Genomic DNA, 12,965 nt, shown 5'->3' with positions numbered 1-12,965 from the left:
GGGCGGATCACTTGATATTAGCAGTTTGAGACCAGCAAGGCCAACATGGTGAAACCCCACCTCTCCAAAAATACAAAAATTAGCTGGGCATGGTGGCACACACCTGTGGTCCCAGCTACTCGGGAGGCTGAGGCAGGAAAACAGGATAATCACTTGAATCTGGGAGACAGAGGGTACAATGGCATGATTGTGGCACTCCAGCCTGGGCAACATCTTTATTTTACCTCAAAGATTCAATATTTTGGCCAGGCATGGTGACTCACACCTGTAATCCCAGCACTTTGGGAGGCCAAATGGCTTGAACTCAGGAGGTGGAGGTTGCAGTTTGAGGAGATCACGCCACTGCATTCCAGCCTGGGTCTTGCTCTTTGAGACAGAGCAAGACTCTGTCTCAAAGAAAAAAAAAATCACTGTTTTTCATCGATTTGCATGTCTCTTCTAGATTACATGAAGTCTCCAGGATTAGGTTTGTCCTCAGAACAAACCTACACCTCTGTGAGGGATGGAAGAAAGACCTTGATTGGCAATCTCACCCCTAAAATGTAGGCCTGGTATCTGGAATCCCACTCCTATGCCCCATTACCTGGGGCTCTATACTGCCCTCTTCATGTGACACAACCAACTCACCTTTCATGCTTGTTTGTTTTCTTTTTGAGACAGTTTCGCTCTTGTTGCCCAGGCTGGAGTACAGTGGTGCAATCTCGGCTCACCTCAGCCTCTGCCTCCCGGGTTCAAGCGATTCTCCTGCCTCAGCCTCCCGAGTAGCTGTGATTACAGGCATCCACCACCATGCCCAGCTAATTTTGTATTTTTAGTAGAGACGGGGTTTCTCCATGTTGATCAGACTGGTCTCAAACTCCTGACCTCAGGTGATCTGCCTGCCTCGGCCTCCCAAAGTGCTGCAATATAGGCGTGAGTCACCATGCCCGGTCAAGAATTTATCTCTTTTAATTCTCATAACACGCCTGGCCTCATCTTTCATCTTTACCATATATATGAGATAAAGTTTATATATATGTATATATAAACTATATATATTCCTATATAGTTCATTAAAAGTAATACTTATATTGTTTTTTGGAAATGACAGAAAAGAAAACAATCACCAATCCCAAGAATGTCTGTTTATTTTTAAACATAATGGAAATCATACTTTATTTAGGTAAAAAGTTTTTCCTCTATTTTTTTTTCTTTTCTCTTTTTGTTTGTTTGTTTGTTTGTTTTTGTTTTTTGAGACAGAGTCTCTCTCTGTTGCCCAGGCTGGAGTGCAAATGGTGCGATTTGACTCACTGCAACCTCCACCTCCCAGATTCAAGTGGTTCTCCTGTTTCATCCTCCCAAGTAGCTGGGATTACAGGTGCACGCCACCACACCCAGCTAATTTTTGTATTTTAGTAGAGATGGGGTTGCAGCATGTTGGCCGGGCTGGTCTCAAACTCCTGAGTTCAGGTGATCCACCTGCCTCGGCCTCCCAAAGTGCTGGGATTACAGGCATGAGTCACCGCACCCAGCCCTTCATTATTTTAGTAGGAAAAAAAAACCTATTGAAATAATAAAACTATAAACAACCTAAATGGCTGTCAAAAGGAGATGGGTTAGTAAATTGTATGCTGTGTGTATTAGTCATTAAAAACAATGAGGTCTACTTCTACTTCTAGAAAGATGGAGTAGACAAAATTTTTCCTGTTCCTCCTACTAAGTGCAACTAAACACCCTGGACGTTACATATAAAGCAAACACGAGAAGACTCTGGGAGGTGGGGAAAAGAAGGCAGATAGGTAGGAACCTCAAGATACACATGATAGTGAATTCCCTGGGTTTTCTTCTTGCTTCACCCATCCTGAGTTGAAACTGAAGAAGCTAGCAACCCAGAAAAGCCAACAGGCATAGACAAGAAAAGCCCCAGCAAAAGGCTGCTTTCTCTACCCAGGGCAGAGGCATTCTAGGAAGATAGAAAAGTTTTAGACAGTAATTCCATTGTTTCAGCTAAATACCACAGAAACAGCTGTGGTCCTACCCACACCCATGCCAGCAAAAGCCAACTGAAGAGCCCATGATTCTACCCTTAGGAGGCTGTAATGAGGTTCTCTTGACAACCTCCACCCCCAGAGCCCCGCCACTACCACTACCACATTGTCAGAGGAGACCACGGAGTAGTTTCAACTTCCAGGCCCACCGGGCAGGAACAAAGGTGATCCTTCAGATCCCACTAAGGTGGTGTCATAGAAGGCCTGCTGGGAAATCAGGACTTTATCGCACAGTCGTCATGAGACCACCTCATTGTAGTGTCGGTGGAGACCACATGAGGAACTCCAGCCCCCACCCAGCAGTAACAAGGATCATCCCCTCTGGTGTGAGTGAGAAATCTGGACTTCCACCCCCTGCTGGCAGTAGGGAGGCCGTGCTGTCCTTCCCCTGCCAGAGCGGCATCAGAGAAAGCCAGCAAGAGCCAGAGATTGAAGTAAGATCTAATGAGCATGTGAAAAATGCTCAGTACCACTAATCATTAGAGGAATGCAAATCAAAACCACGATGAGATACCACTTCACACCCATTAAGATGACTATTATTATTTTAAATAGAGAAGGGGTGGGAAGGGTTGGGAGGCGAGTCTCAATATGTTGCTCAGGCTGATTGTGAACTCCTAGGCTTAAGCGATCCTCCTGCCTCGGCCTCCCAAAGTGCTGGGATTACAGGGGCGAGCCAGCTTGGCTGACCAAAATGACTATTTTTTTTTTTTTTTAAATAGAAAATAACAATTGTTCGTGTGGATGTGGAAAACCAAAATCCTTGTCCATTGCTGGTAGAAATGTAAAATGTAGCCACTATGAACAGTATGGCAGTGACTCCAAAAATTACAAAATTACCATATGATCTACCAATTCCACTTCTGAGTATATACCTAAAATAATTGAGAGCAGGGATGCAAACAGATATTTGTACACCAGTGTTCATAGCAGCATTATTCACAATAGCCAAAAGGTGACAGCAACCCAAGCATCCATTGATGGATTAGTAGATAAAACAAATGTGGCTGGGCGCGGTGGTTCACGCCTGTAATTTCAGCACTCTGGGAGGCTGAGACATGAAGATCCATTGAACCTGGAAGTTTGAGACCAGCCTGGGTGACATAGGAAGACCCCATCTCTACAAAAAAATCAAATAATTAGCCAGGTGTGGTGGCATGTGCCTGTGGTCCCAGCTACTCAGGGAAGGCTGAGGCAGGAGGCTTGCTTGAGCCTGGGAGGTGAAGGCAGCAGTGAGCCATGATCACGCCACCGCACTCAAGCCCGGGGGCAACAGAACAATATCCTGTCTCCAAAAAACAAACAACACAAAAAATCAAATTGTGCTTTATACATCAATGGAATATTATTCAGCCTTAAAAAGGAATTAAATTCCGATCAATCCTACAGTACGAATGCACCTTTGAAGACATTATGCTAACTGAAATAAGCCACACACAGAAGGACAAGTAGTATATGATTCCATTTATATGAGCATAGAAACAGAAAGTAGGAGGGTTACCAGGGACTGGGGGAGGAGGAATGGGGAGTTACTGTTTAATGTGTACAGAGTTCCAGTTTGGGGAGAAAGGTTTGCAGATGAATACCCGTCATGGTTGTATCAAATCATGAATGTGTGCAATGCTACTGATGTCTACACTTAAAAATGGTTAAAATGGGCCGGGCGCAGTGGCTCATGCCTGTAATCCCAGCACTTTGGGAGGCCGAGGTGGGCAGATCACAAGGCCAGGAGATCAAGACCATCCTGGCTAAAACGGTGAAACCCTGTCTCTACTAAAAATACAAAAAATTAGTGCGGTGTGGTGGCGGGCACCTGTAGTCCCAGCTACTCGGGAGGCTGAGGCAGGAGAATGGCGTGAACCCAGCAGGCGGAGCTTGCAGTGAGCCGAGATCGCGCCACTGCACTCCAGCCTGGACAACAGAGTGATACTCCATCTCAAAAAAAAAAAAAAAAAAAAAGGTTAAAATGGTACCTTTTATGTGTTATGCCTATTTTACCAAAATAAAAATATATTCCTAGCCAGATAATCTAGTTAGAATGAAGTTAATCCATTAGAATATTTTCCCACCTACTTGTAGTTGTTAGTCTACTGATTTAAAAAACAGGCTGGGCACGGTGGTGGCAGTTCACGCCTGTAATCCCAAGACTTTGGGAGGCTGAGGTGGGTGGACCACTTGAGGTCAGGAGTTCGAGACCAGCGTGGCCAACATGGTGAAATCCCATCTTCACTAAAAATACAAAAATTATCCGGGCTTGATGTCACGCGCCTGTAATCCCAGCTAGTTGGGAGGCTGAGGCAGGAGAATCACTTGAACCCGGGAGGCGGAGGTTGCAGTGAGTTGAGATCGTGCCATTGCACTCCAGACTGGGTGACTGAGTGAGACTCCATCTCAAAAAACAAAGAGAAGAGAAGAGAAGAGAAGAAGGAGGGAGGGAGGGAAGAAAGAAACACAGAGAGAAAAAAAAGATCTTGAGTCACATAACAATACAGAAGTCTCCAGAGTTCAATAGAAAATCACTTAAGCCAAAAATTGTGGCCGGGCGTGGTGTTTCACACCTGTAATGTCAGCACTTTGGGAAACCGAAGTGGGAGGATCACCTGAGGTCAGGAGTTCAAGACCAGCCTAGCCAACGTGGTGAAACCCCATCTCCACAAAAATACCAAAAAAATTGGCCGGACATGATGCCTGGTGCCTGTAATCCCAGCTACTCGGGAGGCTGAGGTGGGAGAATCGCTTGAACCCAGGAGGTGGAAGTTGCAGTGAGCCGAGATTGTGCCATTGCACTCCAGTCTGGGTGACAGAGGGAGACTCCGTCTCAAAAACAAAACAAAACAAAACAAAACAAAACATGAAGATTTCAAACTGAATGAAAAAGACAATGGATGCCAACTCTGAGATAGAAATGTTGGAATTATGTGGTCAAGGTTGTAAAGCAGCCATAACGAAAATTCTTCGGTGACCAATTATGAACATGCTTGAGACAAATGAAAAAATAAAAAGGAAAAATTGATAAATTGGACTTATCCTGAAAACCCTTTGCTCTCTTCTTCATTCCTCCTCCTTCTCTATCTCCTCCTTTTCCTTCTCCTTCTCCCAATGGCAAGTAGATTATATTGGCCTTGGACTGGAACACTCAGAGGGGGAACCCACACCCACGGTGCGTGTGTGGGCAGGGCGAGATTGAAGCTATCTCATGGTCACTTGCAGCCTAACAGGTTCTGGCTGTGCTGGATGATGAGTCGCTGAGGGCCTGGTTGGTTGATAGCTGCAAAGCCCAGACGTTCCTGCTGGCGGCATCTTCACGGGAGCTGGGATTAGGCAAGGAGTCTAGGGCCTGGATGCAGAGCCTGGGGATGTATGGGGGTCAGGGAGGATGGACCAGAGAAACCTGTGTGCTGGCTAGCATGGTCTATCTGCGGTTTCAAAGACAGAGCACCACCAGAGGAGGAACCCTGTTTGGGTGTGCTGAAAGTGGCCCAGCAGATCATAAGGCTGTGGCTGGCACATTTATGCACCTCAGGGAGCACTGAACTGCTCTGAGCTGCTGACTAGGGCCATAGGCTAGCTATGTGGGTCCGTACTGAGGTGGGGGCTGAGCAGTCCCAGCGGCACCGCCCAGGCTGCCTGCTCTGGGGTCCCTGCAAAAGCCGCCGCTGAGCCCACGGACTTCCGGGTCGCAAGTACGTGGGGTCTGAAAATCTGCTTGGCTGGGTCAGCTGCTATGACAATGCCCGGGCGATCGTGCCCTCCAGCGCTGCCTGCTGCCCGCACGCGGTGGAGGAGGCGAGTCCCCGCCTGAATAATCGGGCTCTGCCGGCCCACAGCGGATGTCAGAAGATCAGGTCGCTCTGCTCCTTTCGCCTCGGTTTTTCTTCCTCATGGAAACTTTCTAGATCTGCAGAAAAAGCTGGTCCTTCTCTTTCTGCCGGGCCCACAGCTTCTCCTGCAGCGTCAGAATTTGTTCCTTCCGTCTCCTCTGGTGACATTCTCCCTTCCATCTCCTTTCTCTTCCTTCGTCTGCTCTTCCTCCATCTTCTCGCCATCACCTTATCCGCCTCCTCCTCTTCCTCCTCGCCCCGCAGCCTGCGCTCCCGCTGGGGGCGCTCCGGGCACACTGCCTGCGCGACCCCCCGCTGGACCCGGCGCAGGCCAGCTCGTCCCGTCGGCCACAGGGCCTGGGGGCACCCGCCACCAGCCCAGCTGGCAGCCACAGCTCCTCCGAGTGCACAGGAAAACCTTGGCTTTTGAAAGACCCTGTTAAAATAAGGATGAAAAGATAAGCTATAGAGGAGAAAATATGTGCAAACCACGTATCTGGCAAAGTACTGGTATCTACAATAGATAAAAACTCGCACAAAACTCAACAGTAAAAAAACAACAGTTTTGGCCGGGCGCGGTGGCTCACGCCTCTAATCCCAGCACTTTGGGAGCCTGAGGTGGGCAGATGGCCTGAGGTTTGGGAGTTCGAGACCAGCCTGGCCAGCATGGTGAAATCCCGTCTCTAATAAAAATACAAAAATTAGCCGGGCATGGTGGCAGACGCCTGTAATCCCAGCTACTGGGGAAGCCGAGGCAGGAGAATCTCTTGAACCCGGGAGACGGAAGTTGCAATGAGCCCAGATCCAGCCACTGCACTCCTGCCTGGGCAACAGAGCGAGAGACTCTGTCTCAAAAACAAAAACAAAAACAAAACAGTCCTAATACAGCATGAGCGAAAGATTTGAAAAACACTCTGTGCTCACTTCTGCACACATACACTAAAAAATCGGAACGATAGAGAGGTTAGCATGGGCCCTGCACATAGATGACATGCAAATTCATGAAGTGTTGCATATTTTTAACAAATTAAACAAAATTTAAAAAGGAAAACAAACATTTCACTGAGGAGGATATACAGATGGCAAAGAAGCACACAAAAAGATGTTTAACACTATTAGCCATTTGAGAAATGCAAATAAAAACCATAATGAAATATTGCTATACACCTATTAGAATGGCTAAAATAACAGTGACAACAAATTCTGACAAGGAAGCAGAGAAACTGAATCTGTCGTCCTCTGCTGGTGGAAATGTAAAATGAAGTGTAGCCACCTGGAAAGCAGTAATAGTTTCTTTTCTTTTCTTTCTTTCTTTCTTTTTTTTTTTATATGGAATTTTGCTCTGTTGCCCAGGCTGGAGTGCAGTTTCATGGTCTTCGCTCACTGCAACCTCCACCTCCCAGGCTCCAGTGATTCTCCTGTCTCAGCCTCCCGAGTAGCTGGGATTACAGGAACCTGCCACCATGCCTGGCTAATTTTTGTATTTTTAGTAGAGACAGGGTTTCACCATATTGGCCAGGCTGGTCTCAAACTCCCGACCTCAGATAATCCACCCGCCTTGGCCTCCCAAACTGCTGGGATTACAGATGTGAGCCACTGCACCTGGCCACAGTAATAGTTTCTTAAAAAGCTAAACAGGTAACCACCACCATACCATGTGATCCAGCAATTTCACTCGGGCATTTAGATGAGAGAAATGGAGACTTATGTTCTCACAAAGACTCTGATATGAATGCTCGTAGCAGCTTTATTTATAATAGGCAGAAACTGAAAACAATCCAGATGTCTTTCAATGGATGAATGGTTAAACCGTGACATATTCATACTGTGGAATACTACTCAGGAATAAAAAGAAAGGGTCTATTTATTATTACATATCACAACTTGCATGAATCTCCAGAATTATGCTGAATTTTAAGTCCATGCTAAAAAGTTACCCCCTGGCCGGGCGCGGTACCTCATGCCTGTAATCCCAGCACTTTGGGAGGCCTAGGCAGGTTGATCACTTGAGGTCAAGAGTTTGAGACCAGCCTGGCCAACATGAGGAAACCCCATTTCTACTAAAAATACAAAAATTAGCCAGGCATGGTGGCACATGACTGTAATCCCAGCTACTCTGGAGGCTGAGGCAAGAGAATTGCTTGAACCCAGGAGGTGGAGGTTGCAGTGAGCCAAGATCATGCCACTGCACTCCAGCCTGGGTGATAGAGTGAGACTCTGTCTCTAAATAAATAAATAAATAGTTACCTCCTGCATGATATAACATTTTTGAAAAGACAAAATTATAGAAATAGAAAACAGTAGTGGTTGTTAGGGGTTAAGGAGAGAATGGGGGCAGGAGAGAGATGAACTGTGGCTATTAAAGGGCAACATGGGCCAGGCCCGGTGGCTCACGCCTGTAATCCCAGCACTTTGGGAGGCTGAGGCGGGTGGATCACAGGTCAAGAGATCGAGACCATCCTGGCCAACATGGTGAAACCCTGTCTCTACTAAAAATACAAAAAATTAGCTGGGTGTGGTGGCACGTGCCTGTAGTCCCAGCTACTCCAGAGCTGAGGCAGGAGAATCCCTTGAGCCGGAGGCAGAGGTTGCAGTGAGCCCGAGATGGCGCCCACTAAGCCCAGCCTGAAGTGACAGAGAGAGACTCAATTAAAAAAAAGTACTTATCTTACTCCTGGGTGCAGTGGCTCACATTTGCAGTCCAAACTACTCAGGAGGCTGAGGTGAGTGGATAGCAGGCTCAGAGAGGCAGGCTGCAGTGAGCGAGGTCTGAGTGAATGCTTGAATTGGGAGGTGGAGCTGCAGTATGTGAGCAGAGATCCGCCTGCCTCTTGCTGGGTGAGCAGGCCGAGACCATGTCCCCAAAAGAAAAAGAAAATTTACATTATCCTTTTAGATCAGCTCAAAAACCTCCTCCTCCACTATGAATAACCCTAGAAACAGTGATTTCTTTCCTTTGGACTCCCACAGCCGTGCACTGCTGCTTTTATCACTTCACCATGTTTCTAGCTTGGCCCCAGTTTTTTTTTAGGGCCCCAGGTCTGGCTCATGCTTCCATTTCTAGATGCAGTGGCGGATCTCAGCTCACTGCAAGCTCCATGCCCTCGGGTTTACGCCATTCTCCTGCCTCAACCTCCAGGCTCCTACACTCCCGACTAGTTTTTTTGTATTTTTTGTAGAGGCGGGGGCCCCTACCCGTCGATAGCAGGATGGTCGATCTCTGACAGCAAATCCATCCGTCTCAACCCCAAAGTGCTGCTGGGATTACAGGCTTGACCACCCGCGCTGACTCTAGCTTATTTAGTATTGTTTGCGTCTCTTACAAGTATCCACGAGAGGTAGATTATGTTTTATTAATCTTTGTGTGTCTCACAATATAAAGCCCAGTGCCTTGGTGCTTGTATTAGTTTTCTGTTGCTGCTGTAACTAAAACTGCTAATTCAGTGACTTAAAAACAACACAAATTTAGTATCTTTTTTTTTTTTTGAGATAGAGTTTCACTCTGTCACCTAGGCTGGAGTGCAGTGGCATGATCTCGGCTCACTGCAACCTCTGCCTCCCGGGTTCAAGCGATTCTTCTGCCTCAGCCTCCCAAATAGCTGAGATTACAGGCGCCCGACACCACGGCCGGCTAATTTTTGTTTTTTTAGTAGAGACGGGGTTTCACCATGTTGGTCTCGAACTCCTGACCTCAGGTGATCCACCCGCCTTGGCCTCCCAAAGGGCTGGGATTACAGGTGTGAGCCACTGCACCCCGGCTGCAAATTTAGTATCTTACAGCTCTGGATATTAAACATCTGAAATGGTCTCCTTGAAGTCTGAATATTTAGTTAAAAAAACCCAAAGATCTGAAATGGGTCTCACAGCTAAAATCAAGCAGTAGGCAGAGATGTGTTCCTTCTGGAGACTCCAGGGCAGGCCTTTTTCATTATCTAGAGACTGCCTGCATTTCTTGGCTCCTAGTCACATCACTCTGACCTCTGCTTTCATCATTGTTACACCTTTGACTCTGACCCTCCTGCCTCCTTCTTTTTTTTTTTTTTTTTTTTTTGAGACGGAGTCTTGCTCTGTCACCCAGGTTGGAGTACAGTGATGCGATCTCAGCTCACTGCAAGCTACACCTCCTGGTTCATGCCATTCTCCTGACTCAGCCTCCTAAGTAGCCAGGACTAGCAGGCACCTGCCACCTCGCCCGGCTAATATTTTGTATTTTTAGTAGAGACAGGGTTTCTCTGTGTTAGCCAGGCTGGCCTCAATCTCCTGACCTCACGATCCGCCTGCCTCGGCCTCCCAATGTCCTGCCTCCCTCTTATAAGGACTTTGTGATTCCACTGGACCCACTTGAATAATCCAGGATAATCTTTCCATCTGAAGATTGTTTTTTTTTTTTTTTTTTTTTGAGACAGAGTCTCACTCTGTTACATAGGCTGGAGTGCACTGGCACCATCTCGGCTCACTGCAACCTCTGCTTTCTGGGCTCGAGTGATCCTCCTGCCTCAGCCCTGCAAGTAGCAGGGAGGCACAAGCCACCATGCCTGGCTAATTTTTGTACTTTTAGTAGAGATGGGGTTTTACCATGTTGGCCAGGCTGGTCTCGAACTCCTGACCTCAAGCAATCCACCTACCTCAGACTCCCAAAGTGCTGGGATTATAGGTGTGAGCCACCGCACCCAGCCTGTGTGTGGGGTTTTTTTTTTTTTGAGACAGGGTCTTGCTCTGTCGCCCAGGCTGGAGTTCAGTGGCACCATCTCCCCTCACTGCTACCTCTGCCTCCTACTATATTAAGGAACCAAGCTCAGGGTGACAGAATAGTTCGTCCTATTTACTCCCGCATGAGTTGTTTTGTTTGTTACTTCTGCTGATACTATCTGTAGACTTTGTATGGTGTTTGCCCAAATTCAAAGCTGAGCCTATGTCATGGGTTGGTAAGGGTGCCCCTTAAATGTAGTCCCTGCATCTAAGGCTGAGGTGCAGCCAACTCAGAAGCAAAGCAGCAGTTTACAGACCTTATTTTTGTTGCTATAAATCCAGTCATTCTTCAGTTATTCAGGCTTCATAATTTTTGCTATACCTGAATACTCTTTGACATATTTACCTAATTTTTCTTTTTTTCTTTCCTTTTTTTTTTTTTTCTTAAGAGATGAGGTCTTACCCAGGCTGGTCTCAAACTCCTGGCCTCAAGCAATCCTCCCACCTCAGCCTCCCAAAGTGCTGGGATGGCTAATTTTTCTTAACAAATTATTGTAACTATAAGTTACAATTTACATTTACTTAGCTTCAGTGAAATCACAGGTTTAATTTGTTATCTTTTTTCAATGCTGATTAAAATAATCAGATAAGTATCAAAATGAATACTCTATCTGAAATCTTCTGACTGTTTGGGATATGCTGGTACTGACAGATTGTAGCCTACTGGAATCTGTAGTCATTAGCCAAATCATGGCAGAGCCAAAGGTAAATTTTTTTTTTTTTTTTTTGAGACAGAGCCTAGCTCTGTCTCCCAGGCTAGAGTGCAATGGCGCGATCTTAGCTCACTGCAACCTCCACCTCCCAGGTTTAAGCAATTCTCCTGCCTCAGCCTCCCTAGTAGCTGAGATTACAGGCACCCACCACCATACCTGGCTAATTTTTTGTATTTTTAGTAGAGACGGGGTTTCTCCATGTTAGCCAGGCTGGTCTCAAACTCCCGACCTCAGGTGATCTGCCTGCCTCGGCCTCCCAAAGTGCTGGGATTATAGGCGTGAGCCACCTCACCCAGCTAGATATTGTTTTCTAAATAGTGGGACTGCTGAAGTCTGTAACTAGCCACATAAGTATTTTCAGTTGTTGCTGGTGAAGATTATTTTTGATTATGCTACTAGGATTTGGGGGAAAAAATATCTCCTAGAACCACCACTATGCCACTTTCCTGTCTGTCCCCATTGAAACACTTGAAGTGATGTATAAGTCGCTGGTACTTTCTGATACTATCTCCTAGAAGATCTTTGAGTCTTCCCTAAAGAGAGAAAAGAGTCAGGGGTAGTGCCCTTTCATTTTTATTTTCCTTTAAAATTTTGGGCTTAGCCTTGATCTAAACGAAAGAAACTGTAAGTTACAATATCACTTAATATGCGTTGTAAGAAAGCTATTATGTCAAGTACTTCAAATTTTCAAAGTATTCACCATTACTTTGTTATCCTCCACTGCACTCCAGCCTGGGTGACAGAGTGAGACCCTGTCTCAAAAAAAAAAAAAATAAACAAAACAATACATAAATAAAATAAAATAAATAAAAAGAAAGGGTGAGGAATATGTATAGTCTGGTGAGATCAGGATTAAAGGAAACAGATTGGTGAAGAAAAACTTCATTATAATTTATCAGGCTTGGGATTTTTTTTCTTTCAACATTTTATTTTTTAGTTTCCGAAATACAAATCAAAATACATTTTTGTTACATATCATTTTAACAAGCTTAACATTCTTTTCAATACAAGATTACTCGATATAGGTATTTTAAAACTTCCTTTTTAAAAAAGTCATACATTTTATTTTAGAGTAAATAGCTCATCAAAAAAATACGTGGGTACATGGCCTATTATTGTTTATTATTTTAGAGCACTCCCTCCAACTTAAAATTTGGTCCACTAAATGTGTAAATGTTCATCTGGGCACAGTGGCTCACGCCTGTAATCCCAGCACTTTGGGAAACCAAGGCAGGTGGATCACCTGAAGTCAGGAGTTCAAGACCAGCCTGGCCAACATGGTGAAACCCTGTCTCTACTAAAAATACAAAAAAAGATTAGCCATGCATGGTGGCACATGCCTGTAGTCCCAGCTACCTGGGAGGCTGAGGCAGGAGAATCACTTGAACCCGGGAGGCAGAGGTTTCAGTGAGCTGAGATCACGCCATTGCACTCCAGCCTGGGTGACAAGAGTGAAACTCCATCTCAAAAAAAAGAAATGTTCCTCCTATCACAGAAATAAATTAAATCTCATGGCTGAACAAAACAGAAATGTGGCCGGGCACAGTGGCTCACATCTGTAATCCCAGCACTTTGGGAGGCGGAGGCTGGCAGATCATGAGGTCAGGAGTTCAAGACCAGCCTGACCAACGTGGTGAAAAACCATCTCTACTAAA

At 45.8% G+C, this 12,965-nt stretch overlaps 1 non-coding gene across 1 annotated transcript; it reads left to right on the top strand.

The window, feature by feature from the left end:
* The first annotated feature begins 6,762 nt into the window (after nucleotides 1-6,762).
* Nucleotides 6,763-6,869, top strand: LOC116273947. The gene has a single exon (XR_004182445.1). It is a non-coding gene; the product is annotated as a U6 spliceosomal RNA (small nuclear RNA).
* Nucleotides 6,870-12,965: the final 6,096 nt, after the last annotated feature.

This window comes from Papio anubis, chromosome 2 (genome assembly GCF_008728515.1).
Source record: "Papio anubis isolate 15944 chromosome 2, Panubis1.0, whole genome shotgun sequence".
Taxonomy (NCBI): domain Eukaryota; kingdom Metazoa; phylum Chordata; class Mammalia; order Primates; family Cercopithecidae; genus Papio; species Papio anubis.
Note: the sequence above shows the minus strand (reverse complement) of the source record. Positions and strands in the feature narration are given on the sequence as shown.